The 13,079-nt window shown below is 38.0% G+C and overlaps 1 long non-coding RNA gene across 2 annotated transcripts in view; it reads right to left on the bottom strand.

Annotated features, from left to right (window-relative positions):
- The window catches only part of LOC132377114 (uncharacterized), a 322,850-nt gene that overhangs the window by 231,166 nt on the left and 78,605 nt on the right, over positions 1 to 13,079 (bottom strand). The window contains exons 1-2 of one of the 2 annotated variants that reach the window (XR_009506533.1): positions 10,113 to 10,196; positions 3,097 to 3,144 (exon numbers count right to left, since the gene is read on the bottom strand). This is a non-coding gene — a long non-coding RNA (uncharacterized LOC132377114). Of the gene's footprint in view, positions 1 to 3,096; positions 3,145 to 10,112; positions 10,197 to 13,079 lie in introns of those variants that run through there. The other variant, XR_009506532.1, reaches the window with a different exon arrangement.

Genomic DNA, 13,079 nt, shown 5'->3' with positions numbered 1-13,079 from the left:
GAACCAAGCCCCATGGGGTCTCATATCCTAGTTGCTGGTTGAAATTCATATCACAAGTTAGATAGGAGCTCTGCCTTGAATGATCTGGTCTGTGAACACAACTACCTGCAACCACATGAAAAGTGAATAATCATATTGATACAGATTCAATTCTAGGTATGGACACCAAAGGAGCAAAGATTTGGCTAGTCTCATACTGGTACAAGTACAGGCCCTTAGTCATCAGATGTCAGAAAAATAGACAGGCAGGTAGGTTAATGGATAATGGCTAGCAGAGGTTAGGACCAATTAAAGATATGTCAGGTCAGGCAATCAGAGTCCTGTGATATATAAATCTGATTCTGAGGCAACGTCTGCCTCAGACCACTCTTTGCCAAGGCAGGTTTGGTATAGGAGTGTGCTCAAAACTTCTCACTTAGGTAAGCAATCATAGGTGGCCAAGGAGGGAGCAAGAGAGTGACAGAAGGTTCTAAACTGTATATAGGTAAATATGCAGCTTGATGTGGTGGGGAGAGCACTGGACTAGGTACCAGTAGACCTGAGTACTGCTCCTGAGTCCTCTCCATGCTCCTTGTTCCAGTGATCTCCATCCCGACCCCAAATCTTGCCCAGTAGGGCCTCCTTGTTTTCAATTCAGCATCCCTGGTTCCAGAAAACTGTTCTACATCCATCCTCCCCACCTGACTCTGATGGCCTAGAGCAGATACTTGGCTCTTTATGTCTGTTTGGTAATGGAGCATTCCCAGCAAGAGCTATCACCATCAGCAATCTTGGCAACACTTTGATCCCTGAGTGTGACAGCCTTGTATCCTTATCAGCTGAGGACCCTGTCTATAAAGTGTTTAATTTCCAAAGGAAATGTTGGGCCTACAGAAACTTCTAGCTAAGAACAGGGAACCAGTTCTCTTTACATGAAATGTCCTAATCCTATTAGTATAAAGAGAGATTTTTAACAAAATATGTATATATATATACATATATATATATATATTTTTTTTTTAAATGAAGCAGAAACATTTTAAAAGAGGAAGAAACATCACACTGGCCTTTGAGGGATTTATTTGTCTTCAATTTTGAAAGTCCTCCATCTTCCCACATTCAATCTGTGGACGGAGAACTGGTCAGGAAGTGGCCTCTGCCACAATTGTCCCCAAAATGTCAGCAATGCAGGTAAATGTTAGCAAAGTAACTGTCTTCTGCTTTAGATAAAATTCTGCCTGCTCTTTTCCCTCCTTTCTCCTGGACACAAGTCAGCAGTTAGCATAAGGAAAAAAGAATTTCACAGTTCCTAAACATTTGACACATTTAAAAATCTCCTGAAAACTCATTTACTGTTGAAACGTTGAGGTTTTTCTACCACAATGTCTTAACCTATCTCCCTACTGACCAGCCATCCTAAAAAGTAACCTTCATTGTCTCACTGCCTGTCTCAAACATCTTTGAGAGTATCTCATGTTCCACAGGGTGAAGTAAAGCTCCTCACCTTGGCATTCAAAGCCCTCCATCAGGTCTTACCTCCTATTAGTCCCTTAAAGAAACTCTTAGTTCAAGCCAGAAAGGCCATTATTAACCATCTTACATATTCCTGGTACCTCATTTCCACTCCTGACATTTCCCCTTCCTTTCCACTTATCCAACATTTATAATTTTTTAAATAACTAGCTGAAGTCCTTCCTCCTTCACAGTGGAAGATCACCTAGCCCACTGAGTTCTCTCTCCTTGTCACACTTACAGAACTTGTTTACTAACTGTTCCCTTCATTTGGGATGTCGCTTTATGACAGGCCTTGTATTTTCAACTTGTTTTTCAAATCCACTTATGCACATATTTACCTTTTCATCTTTGATGTTTGACTTTGAGGGCAAGGATCATATCTAGATTAGATTAGCACACAGCAGACTCACAATAAATATTTACCAATTTTAACTGATTGACAGTTAAAAGATGACAACCCTTTGCTTTGATCTTTTCCCATAACCCTCCCTACTTGCTTTTTATCATGAACCATTCCAGTTCCAAAAGGCCAACATTTTCTTTCTGTCTAAAACCTGTCTAAAATTCTAGGTTTTAACACTGGAAGGGAATTCTCCAGAAGAGACAGGGCAGCTCCTCAGATAGTAGGAGGGCTATCTCCACGACTTTCACCTTTTTTTTTTTTGTCAAGGAGGTCTCTTCCTCCATGAGCATGCTGCTGCCCCTTGAGCACTCTGATTCAAGGTGAACAAACTAAAAAGATCTTCTCTAGGGTCACCTAGCACAAAATGGACCTGCTTTATTAAGCAAAAGGAAAGGGAGGCCAAAAGGAAAACAAACACAAAGAAGAAAATGTAAAGGACTTACACATTATAAATTTTGAATCATTCTGACATGAGCTCAATCCCAAGGTGCTCAGGACCTGTCCCATTCCACAAGGCATCTACAGTGTCTACACTTTATTCCCAGATAAAGACGGCCAAATTTTAGGCATAAACAGTTGAGTTCTTGTTTCTTATTCCTCAAATTGTCTAAAGCTGAAGAGTGACATTTTATAACCTACTACTCACTTGTTGGCTATATGTCCTAAATTCTTTCTTTGCTCAATGTGCTCTTCTGTAAAATGAGGATAATAATAGTAAAGTAAAATAATCATAAAGTTGATGTGGGGATTGAATGAGATAATCTAGGTAAGGCAGTTAGCAAATGGAAAGCACTCAGTAAATACTATTATTATTTCACAAGCAAGACTGACAGATTAGGCGAGATAAAGGGGGGGGTGGGTTAGAGAGAGGGAAAGAGAGAGGGAGAAAGATTTCAATTTCAACTCTACTACCTAAACCACCCATCTAGGGCCCCTCCATCTCCTCTTTCTGGTTTCTTCTGAGGAAGACATGCCTCTCAGGCACAATGACCATCTTCAAGAACACAGGTTCACTCTTTCAGTCCCAAACAACAATTATATCTTAATACAGTGCAATAATTGTTACACTCAGCATGGTTACAGAAGAGTCCGCTCTTTATGTTCTTTTCTACCTGCCCAATAGTTTCAATGTTTTTCTTGGTACGATGTAACCATGCTCATTCTCCTTACCTACAACTATTCCACTCCACTGTCCTTACCTCAAGATGAAAGATCACAGGTATCTCTTTGCCTTCCTCCTGAAGCACCTGTAATAACAACAAAATTGTTCAAACAGATCACATATGTGACCTTGATAAAACCCTTTTTCCTCTCTGGGCCTCCATTTCCTTATTTGTAGGTAAGTGGGTCTGACCAGATGATCTCTAAGGTCCCTTCTCACTCTACCATTCTCCACTACCAAAATAGGGAGACATTAAACCAGAAAAGTTAGTCTGGAGCCTTATTGTGGAGAGCTTTGAATGCTGGATTATGGGTCCACTTAATCTCATAGACAGGGAAATTATGTGATTGGAATTTATTAACAATGATGTTTAGGAATAGGGAGTCCAGGGGAGAATTAATGAAGCTTGAACAGGAGAAATGGGTGTATCATGGGAAGGCAGAAACCTTCCAGCTTGGTAAACAATTGGATATAGGGAGCAAGGGAGGATGTGTCAAAGGAGCTGGTGATTGGGATGTTACTAACAGAGTTAGGAGGCTGGTTTTGCAGGTTACATAAAGGAGAGGAGGCTGGTTTTGCAGGTTACATAAAGAATTCTGTTTAGACATACTCTACAACTCAGCAATTCCACTCCTAGGCATAAACTCCAAAGAAACTCTGGGACCCGTATAAAAAGATACATGTGGAAGAATATTCATTGAAACATTGTTTGCATAACAATAACCTAGAAATAATTCAAATGTCCATGAACAGGAAAGTAGATAAATGAATTTTGGTATAGTCACACCCTGGAATATTATACAATAGCCAAAACAGATGGACTGCAATGACACACTGTAACATGGATGGATAACAGCAATTTAAGTTAAAAAGTAAGTCCCTTACATACAACATGGTATCCTATTTACACAGTTATAAACAACGAACATAAAGAATATTGTAGTATATTATATGTATAATATATATGATTATAATACATATATAATCCTTTGAAGGAATACATATTGACACAATATCACAATATACAAATAAATCAAAAAAATGATGAACGTAGGATTCAGGACAATGCTTACTTTGGATGTGGAGAGGCATTTTGATGCAATAAGGGAGCCACATAGATATAGATTATTTTCAAGGAACTAATTTTCATGTTAGATTTTCAGGTGTTTATTACATTATTTAAAATAAATTAATCAAATAAACAAATACGTAAGTAATCAGAAGGAAAAAATGTATTAAACATAAATTATTGCTGTAAAAATAGGTCTCAAAGAATATTACAGGGGTTTAAAAAAATACAACAGAAGATAAAAGCACATTGGTAGAGAAAGAAATAAAAGAGAAAATAAAAACATCTCAGAAATGAATGCTACATTAGAAACAACCAAAAATAGAGGGAAAATGTGATAAAAGCATGTTAAGACATGAGGGACAGGCTAGAGTGAAAGACATCAAAAGAGCAAAAATATAAAAATTTTATAGATAAGGTGTAAAAAGGAGAATCAACTTCTTGAAACATAGAGATGTGATAGAAATACTATTTAAAGAAATTATGAAAGAAATGTTTCCTGAAATAAAGACTTTAATCTGCAGATCAAAAAGTTACACCATGTATTTGGAAAAAATGATATAGAAAGGTGAACCCAAGATATATTCTGCAGAAACCATTCATCTTCAAAGATAAAGAACTAATCATATGAGAATCCAAGCAGAAAAGGCAGGTTACTTCCAAGGAGGAAAGACTTAGGTTGACTTCAGACATCTCCTCAGTGATATTCAAATGCTTGAAGATAATGGTCCATGTCTACACAGTTTTGAGAGCATGAAAGCATAACCCCAAACTCTATATTCAAGTGTGGCAGGCAAAGGTTGCTGGTTATTTCTCCATATTCATTTTCTTCCTTCTTAACACTGAGAACACAGATTTTGAGGTAGACAATTGCCATCAGCTAAAAGACTATATATCCCATAGTCATGTAATTAAGTTTTGTCTAGTGAAATTTACACAGAAATGTTATGTGCCACTTCAGAGAAATCTCCTTAAAGGTGGGGGCCTATCCTTCTTGACTCCTTCCTTCATTCTGCTGCCTGAAATCTGAATATGATGGCTGGCACTCAAGCAGCATTCTTAGACCATGAGGACAAGGACCATTCTCTAAGAAATGGTAGAGCAGTAAGCTGGAAAGACTACGGGTTCCTGGCGAGTTTATGGTGCTCTGGACTTCTATTATGTGAGAAAGCAATAAACTTCCAACTTGTTAAAATCTCTTATGTGTATGTTTGTTGGAGGACAAAGATATTTTTAGTCAGCCAAACTTAACTCAGAATGATTACAACAGGCAGATGCTCCTCAGATATAAAGAAAAAGGACAGGATGTATCAAGCTTGGAAATAAAATTAGGTGATGAAACTCAGCCAACAAAAATCAAATCAAAATAATATAGGAATAGGGAATATGGAAGCCATTGTAAAAGGATTAATAAAGAAATTTTAATTCATTTAAATATAAAACTGAGATTAAATAACTGGGAATTATGGTCACAGAACAGAATGTAAGTAATAACACAAAAATCAAGAGTATGGTGGAAGAGTAAATGTGCTAATTTTCTTATCTTGCATCACATGGGATCCATAGATATAGTCTAGAAAAGAATTTTTAAAAAACTTTTACGTAATGATTCCAACCTCTTAATGTTTTTCATAACTTCAAAAAAAATTTAGGAACTAATAACTTTCATAGTGAAGAAACATTTGTCTAAAATTCAGCAGTTCTTACAGTTTCACTTCAATTTCCTTTAACTTCGTTAAATAAAAGTAAAAAGTTATTTTTTGCTTTAAAATAACGTGTAGTGTATGATTCCCATTTTTGTTCACCAATTAGTCTCATTTTCACCATGCCTATATTTACCTATCTACCTACTTACTGTCTTTCTGTCTGTATCTTAGGTGTATATTGAATATCTTAAAATGTCATTTGTTGTAAGTCTAGATGGGGGAATTTTTTTTTATTTCTGTATTTTAATAAGGATTATGCATTAATTTGATAAACTATCAACTCTGTAAAAACCAAGTTTGTTTTTTTTTTAAATAAAGGAATTCTCCCACTTTCTTCTGGAAAAATCTTGTAACTACGCACAAATGAAAATGAATACTTACCCCTATGCCAGGCACTAATAGAACTTATATTTCAAGCTTTTAATTTTATTATAATTATAATATAAACAGAGGTAGTAACGTACAGCAATGACTTTGTCATAAAAAATCTATATCCACACCTCTAGTCGTATAACTTCCTGAAGGCAATACCTTACAATTGTACTCTAATTTTTGTCAAAGGGAAATTTTAACTTCACAAGAAAATGTATTTTAAAATAAAGTAGGTAGAGAATGTTTTATCCTCATTTTATAGATGGGCAACAGCATCCAAGGTAACAAACCTAAATAGTGGCAAAGCTGGGATTGGAACTAAAGTGTTCTAATTTCCAGACCAGATGTTCCCAGAAAAAGACAGTTACTGTTATTTTCCCCTTGTTGAATACAACTGGTTTTCATGGCAATAAGATAACCAACACATACTCAACAGAGCCATTAGTTCAAAGAATTTTCGACTTGCAAGGGACCTTAGAGGTCTTACGTGGGCATTCAGCAGAGGGCCTTGGCAATCCTCCTTTCTAGACCCCAGCTAGAGAACAGCTGATGTGCCTCTGGGCTCCCATTTCAGAGATCACCATTTTGGGTTTTTTTTAATCTTATCTGATTTACATACTAATGTTTCACATAAGATTCCATTTGAAAAAGAGGCTGGTTTCTACAAATAGGTTTTAAACCACTGATAGCCTAATCTTACAGAAATAGAGAAGTGATTTAATATAATCATTGCAAAGTGAGGAAGTTTCAAGAAGTACCAACCAATTCACAGGAGAATAAGCAATCTTGGACCAAGCTTATTTTGAGACTGCCTGACATCATTCCATTTAGAAGCAGCTGCTTTTCTGAATTCACACTTCTCCTTTTTTCTAAGCCGCTAGTTAACTAACTCAAGTGTACAGACTGTACAAATCTTACGTGGTCAAGAAATTATAGATTTGATGCATGAACAAGAACTGGAGAAAAATTTCAAATGTCTTGCCTTGTAATGTTCCATGGTCTAACTTTGAAAATTGTCTAACCAGAAGCAGCTGTCTGCTGTTAAAAATGTGGATCCATTTTAAAGGTAGCAGGAATGTTCTTTATTAGATATAAATATCACTATGCTTCTGAGGTTGATGAAGTCAATTAAATGGAGGATGTAGGTAATTTAATAATTTACATTTATCAAGTGCTTTACAGGTTATAATCAGTAAAGTAGCATTTGGTACAGTAGGAAGAGCACAGGCTTTAGAATGAGACATACCCAGCCTCACTGCTTAGTAGCTGGGAAACCCCAGTCTAGACTATATACCCAACTGATGTTTGGTTTTATCATCTGTGAAATGGAACTAATATGAGGATTAAGTGTAATGACACATAATGAGTGCCTAACTCTTCCTCAAGTAACTTTAATTTTCTTTCCTCCTTTTTCCTGGAATGTTGAATATAAGTGACATTTTAATTAATTGGACCCTATTTTAAATATACAGAAGTATAAACTATAATATACGGTAAATTATTTTTTAATGCAGAATAATTTTGCAATCTGAATCATAACCAGTAGTCAGTATATTGCAATGAAAAGAGTACTGGGTCAATAATCAGAAGACTTCCATTCTTATCTCCATTCTGCCACTTTTAGGTTGAACCCATATGAAATGACCATTTTTACCAGTCACAAATGGTTGAATAAATTTGTGGTGCTGGATAAACAATAATCTCTCTAAGATTGTTTCTTCATTAGATGAAGTTTAGATAACTACATTCATTCATTGATTAAGTATTTATCATTTGCCTATTATCTGGCAGACATTGTTTTAGCTTTAGCTTATGACAGTATAGTGAGGAATATAACAATGTCCCTTTCCTTTTGGTACTCTATTCAATAAGGGAGACATAATAAACAAGAAAATAAGCTTACAAATCATAAATTTTTCAGGTAGTGATAAAATATTCAGTAACTCGTGGATTGCTAAGGTTTGCTTCAGCTTGAAAATCGTAAAATACCAGATCATTTTTGTAATAAATTATACTCTTTTCTTACTGAATTAGTTTAATAGAAGATGTATCTGTAGATAAATTTGTGCTTCTTAAAAATAGAAAGAAGTACCAAAATTGTAGGAAATCTGAAAGGGAATCTTTAGAAAACCTCAAATAAAAGGATTTAGGAGATTATATTAGGAAATAGGTTTGGCTGCATGTAACAGTAAGAAATGCCAAATAATAGTGAATTAAAGAATAAGGTTTTTTTTTCAGGAATCAGGAAGTCCAAATCTAGTTGCTCCAAAGCTAGCATGGTACCACAGTGCTTATCGGGTGGCTGCTCTTAGCCATCTTTACCATAGGCTTTCTTCCCCACCCTTGTTGCTTCATGGTTGCAAGATGGCAGATGGAAATTCCTCTGCAACACTATACCCGTGTGGCAGGCAGAAAGAACATAAGGGTCAAAGGGTAAAGCTTAACTGCCAGCTTAGTTTGCCTCCTTATAAAGAGTTTTCCCAGAAGCCTCACCTAGCAATTCCCACTTACAATTCATTAGCAGGAACTGGACTACACTTAAATTTTCAGTTGAGCACTTGGCTACCCTAAACAAAATCAGAATTATGTTAATGAGGAGTGTTCAGATGAATACTGGCTAGAACACTGGCAGCATCTACCAGAGGGATGTACCAAACTTCACTAAGAAATATGATTCTGAACATCTGTGAAACAAACATATACCAAGAAAAATCATTACTAAAAGGAAACTTTGACATGTGTCTTCTTATATATCAAATACTGTTTGACATACAAATGATTTCCAGTTGCCTTCTCCAAGTTCTACCTCCCATGGGTCTGTAAGTAAAAGTAAGTTTTACTTTTTATTATTTACTAAAGTAATGCCTATCTGTAATATTTACCCAAGGGCTTGGTTTGAATAAAGAACTCCATTTATCTTAAATGATTTTCTGTTTTCTTCCTTCCACATAAAATTTAAGAAGACTTATAAACAAACAAATCCAAGTGATGAACTACTAAATAGCTAAGGGGTTTGAAAAAAGATCAAGAAAACAAAATCCAAGAGGGTGACAGGCATACAAGGATTCAGAGGTCCCTAGGATTATGGGAGGGATCCAAAAGTTAGGTGTCCCTTACCATCTGAATTCTAGCAATCTAAATATGTGATAAAATCTGGTAAAAATGTTTACCAAAGTTCACTATCCAAATAAAAAATGAGCTAAAATGAACCCATGGGTGTATATCAACTAAAACGTTGTAGATGAATGCTGAGTGGTTCCTTCAGGCATCCCTCACCCTGCTGTTCAGAGAAGCTCTGGATCAGAAAGTGAGAAGTACAGGTACAGCAAAGATAATGGGATGTCACATTTGAGATTAGGGTACAGAGAGACTGTGACTTCTGTCCTGCTTGCCACTCTAACTCTCGTTTGCTTGCTCCAAGGGAAGCCTGCTGCCATGTTGTGAGCTGCCTGTAGAGAGGTTCATGGGGCACGGAACTGAGGGAGGCCTCTGACCAACATGAAGTGAGGAACTGAAATCCTCAGGCCAACAACCCACAAGGAACTGAATTCTGCCAACAACCCATGAGTGAGCATGTTATCAGATGCGTCAACAGCCCCGCTGGCACCTTGACTGGGGCCTTGTAAGAGACCTTGAGACTGAGGTGCTCTGCTAACTTGCACCCAGATTCCTGATCTACAGAAACTGTAAGATAATAAGTGTTTGCTGTCTTAAGCCTCAAATTTTAGGGTAATTTGTTACCTAGCTAAGGATAATTAGTACAGGAATGCAAAAATCTTTACCAGTATTTAATATTTTGGAATATAAAAGAACATGTCTTTGTCATATGGGATTCTCTTTTATATATATGGAACATCATATTCCTTGGTATTATCAATAAATAAAAAACTTACTGGGGGGACTTACCTGGTAGTGCAGTGGTTAAGAATCCGCCTGCCAATGCAGCAGACACGGGTTCGATCCCTGGTCCGGGAAGATCCCACATGCCACGGAGCAACTAAGCCTGTGAGCCACAACTACTGAAGCCCGCGCACCCTAGAGCCCCAGCGCTGCAACTACTGACCCCATGCGATGCAAGTACTGAAGCCTGCGCCCCTAGAGCCCGTGCTTGGCAACAAGAGAAGCCATGGCAATGAGAAACCCGCGTACCGCAACAAAGAGTAGCCCCCGCTCGCCGCGACTAGAGAAAGCCCGCACGCAGCAACTAAGACCCAACGCATGGACTTCCCTGGCGGCGCAGTGGTTAAGAATCCGCCTGCCAATGCAAGGGACACGGGTTTAAGCCCTGGTCCGGGAAGATCCCACATGCCATGGAGCAACTAAGCCCGTGCGCCACAACTACTGATCCTGTGCTCTAGAGCCTGCGAGCCACAACTACTGAAGCCCACGTGCCTAGAGCCCGTGCTCCGCAACAAGAGAAGCCACCGCAATGAGAAGCCCGCCTACCGCAAGGAAGACCCAACACAGACAAAAAATAAATAAATTAAATAAATTTAAAAAAAAACACCAAAGACCCAGTGCAGCCAAAAATAAATAAATAAATGAATAATAAATTTATTTTAAAAAAACTTACTGGGCAATACAAAGTATGACAAATTAGGGTTCAAGCTAGCCAGAGAGCAAATGTAAATCCCCAACCCAGAATCTGTGTTTACTAAATACCAGCAGAACTGAATCGACAGACCGGAGTAGATGACTGAACCTTGAAGATAGAAAGAGTTCCCACTTGATCCAATAGGCCAGTGGTTCTCAACCCTTAGCAGGAGTCAGAATCACCTGCGGGGCTTGTTAAGCCACAGATTGTGGGGCCAACCTTCAGAGTTTCTGATTCAGTATGCCTGAGGTTGGAACAAAGAATTTGCATTTCTAAGAAGTTCCCAGGTGATGTTGTTGCTGCTGTTTCAGGGGCCACACTCTGAAAACCACCGCAATAGGCAAGAGTTTCTGTTGTTTCCTGTTGGGAGGCAGTGACATGTGAATAGCCCTCCCAGACAACTCATAATGCATGAGAGAAAGAGCAAGGCTGAAGGGCACCAACTTGGAGCAACTGTGAGGCTCTTGCTGAGATAATAAGGTGCTGGTATTGGGGAGCAAGGAGCTTCACAGTCAAGGGAAATTAAAAAGGAAATATCGAAAGTGCTTGCTGACTTCAGTTCTCCTCCAAATACTGCAGTTTAATCAGTCACTGTAGCTACAGAGGGAGAAAATCATATTGCTGTCATTACTAATGAAAGTCACACAACCAGGTTCACCTGGCTTCCCATGAGAGACATGAAGTACCATTCAGCGTGGCTCCTACGAATCAGGTGCTCTGAACTCTATTTACTGCTATAATTAACTCTACTCATTCTATTTACCTGATAGAACTGTCTTTGGGCTTCCAGATGGCCCTAGCTTCCTCTAGGATCATCAGCTGGAGACCCTGAAAGCCATTCAAACCCTTCAGATTTGTGCCTTATCTGATTTACTCAGTTTCAGAACACAGGGTGCAATTTTCCCTATTGGCATCCGTCGTCTCTATTTCCAAGTTGAATACGATTCAAACAGCCAAAAGAGCACATGGTTGTATTTATTCATGGGCTGTTTTTGAAATGCATTTATTTCACTGATATTCTGGAGATAGTGGTGTTACTAGAGTGTTTTCCAAAACACACAGCCCATGGGGGTGCCAGTTTCCAGGTCTGTGGCATCTGTTAGTGGATATCATAAGCAGTGGTGGGGGGGTGGCAAAGAGGGCCTTCTTTGCATCTGTACCTTGGCATGTGCCCCTAAACACTTAGTTACCTTGCATTTTTTTATAATTCCTTGCAAAGGGTTCAAGAGTTATAGAGTGATGAGAATAATGTCTAAGTGACGATTTCAGATGCTGTCTTATTTTTGCTCTTTGGGAAATTGTCTACCTTCCAGCAATTTCTAATACCAAACAATGTCTCCAAAACTGGCAGCATCAAACACTGTCCAAAGATATCCATGGTTGATTTACAAGGAAAGGAAAAAGCAAAGCTTCTTGAGGGTTGAGACGGTGGAAATTTATCCCCAAGGAGCTTCCAGTCTAGCAAGTAGAGAGACGTTTGTGAACAACCGAACAAGCCAGCTGGTATAAATAAAATATCAGGGCCAAAATAAAGCATCTCAAATGGAAAAATCACACATTTTAAATATTTTTAAAATGCAATGAACATAATTAATTTCCAGTATTATCAATAGGCATTTCCAAACAGAAATGAGTAGAGGTCCCTGGACCTGAAAAGTGAGCAAAAACTGAAGGAATTCTTTTCTGCCTCCCCTTTCCATGATTTGTTTATTAAACTTATTTCTTGAGTAAACTTTTTAACAAGGAAGTGCCCTGGTTTCCCTCAGTCTCTTCTCTGCCCCATCTCCTTGGCACAGGGCTTGGCGCTAAACTTACATGCACATGTACTATGAGCAAAGCATCCACATAGATACATACAGCAATTACAATTGTTTTTGTTTTGTTTTGTTTTGATTTCACCTCTTTTAATAAAACCTCTATTTAAAGGTGCTAACTTTTAAGTTGAACTAAAGAAAATACTTTTTTTTTTTTTAATTGCAGTGATATCTCTTAGACCAAGATAACAGGGAATATTTACTGGCGGAATCACAGTACAGTAAAACAGGGTTCCCATCTCACTATGCAGGTAGGCTAATGTTAATGTGTCTCCATTCTAATGGCAAGTTTCAGACTGAACCTTCTCTGTATTCAGTTTCTCTGAGGCCAACCTTCCCTGCAAGGTTTAAAGATTACAAAACGACCAGCCCCTTTCAAAAGCATGGATTTCTCTGGTCTTTTAAATTCTTAAACTGTCCAATTTCTCACATTCATCAGACATTCACCTCATGGCAACCCAAACC

The sequence above is a fragment of the Balaenoptera ricei genome, chromosome 13 (genome assembly GCF_028023285.1).
Source record: "Balaenoptera ricei isolate mBalRic1 chromosome 13, mBalRic1.hap2, whole genome shotgun sequence".
Classification (NCBI taxonomy): Eukaryota; Metazoa; Chordata; class Mammalia; order Artiodactyla; family Balaenopteridae; genus Balaenoptera; species Balaenoptera ricei.
This window is presented reverse-complemented; position numbering and strand designations above follow the sequence as displayed.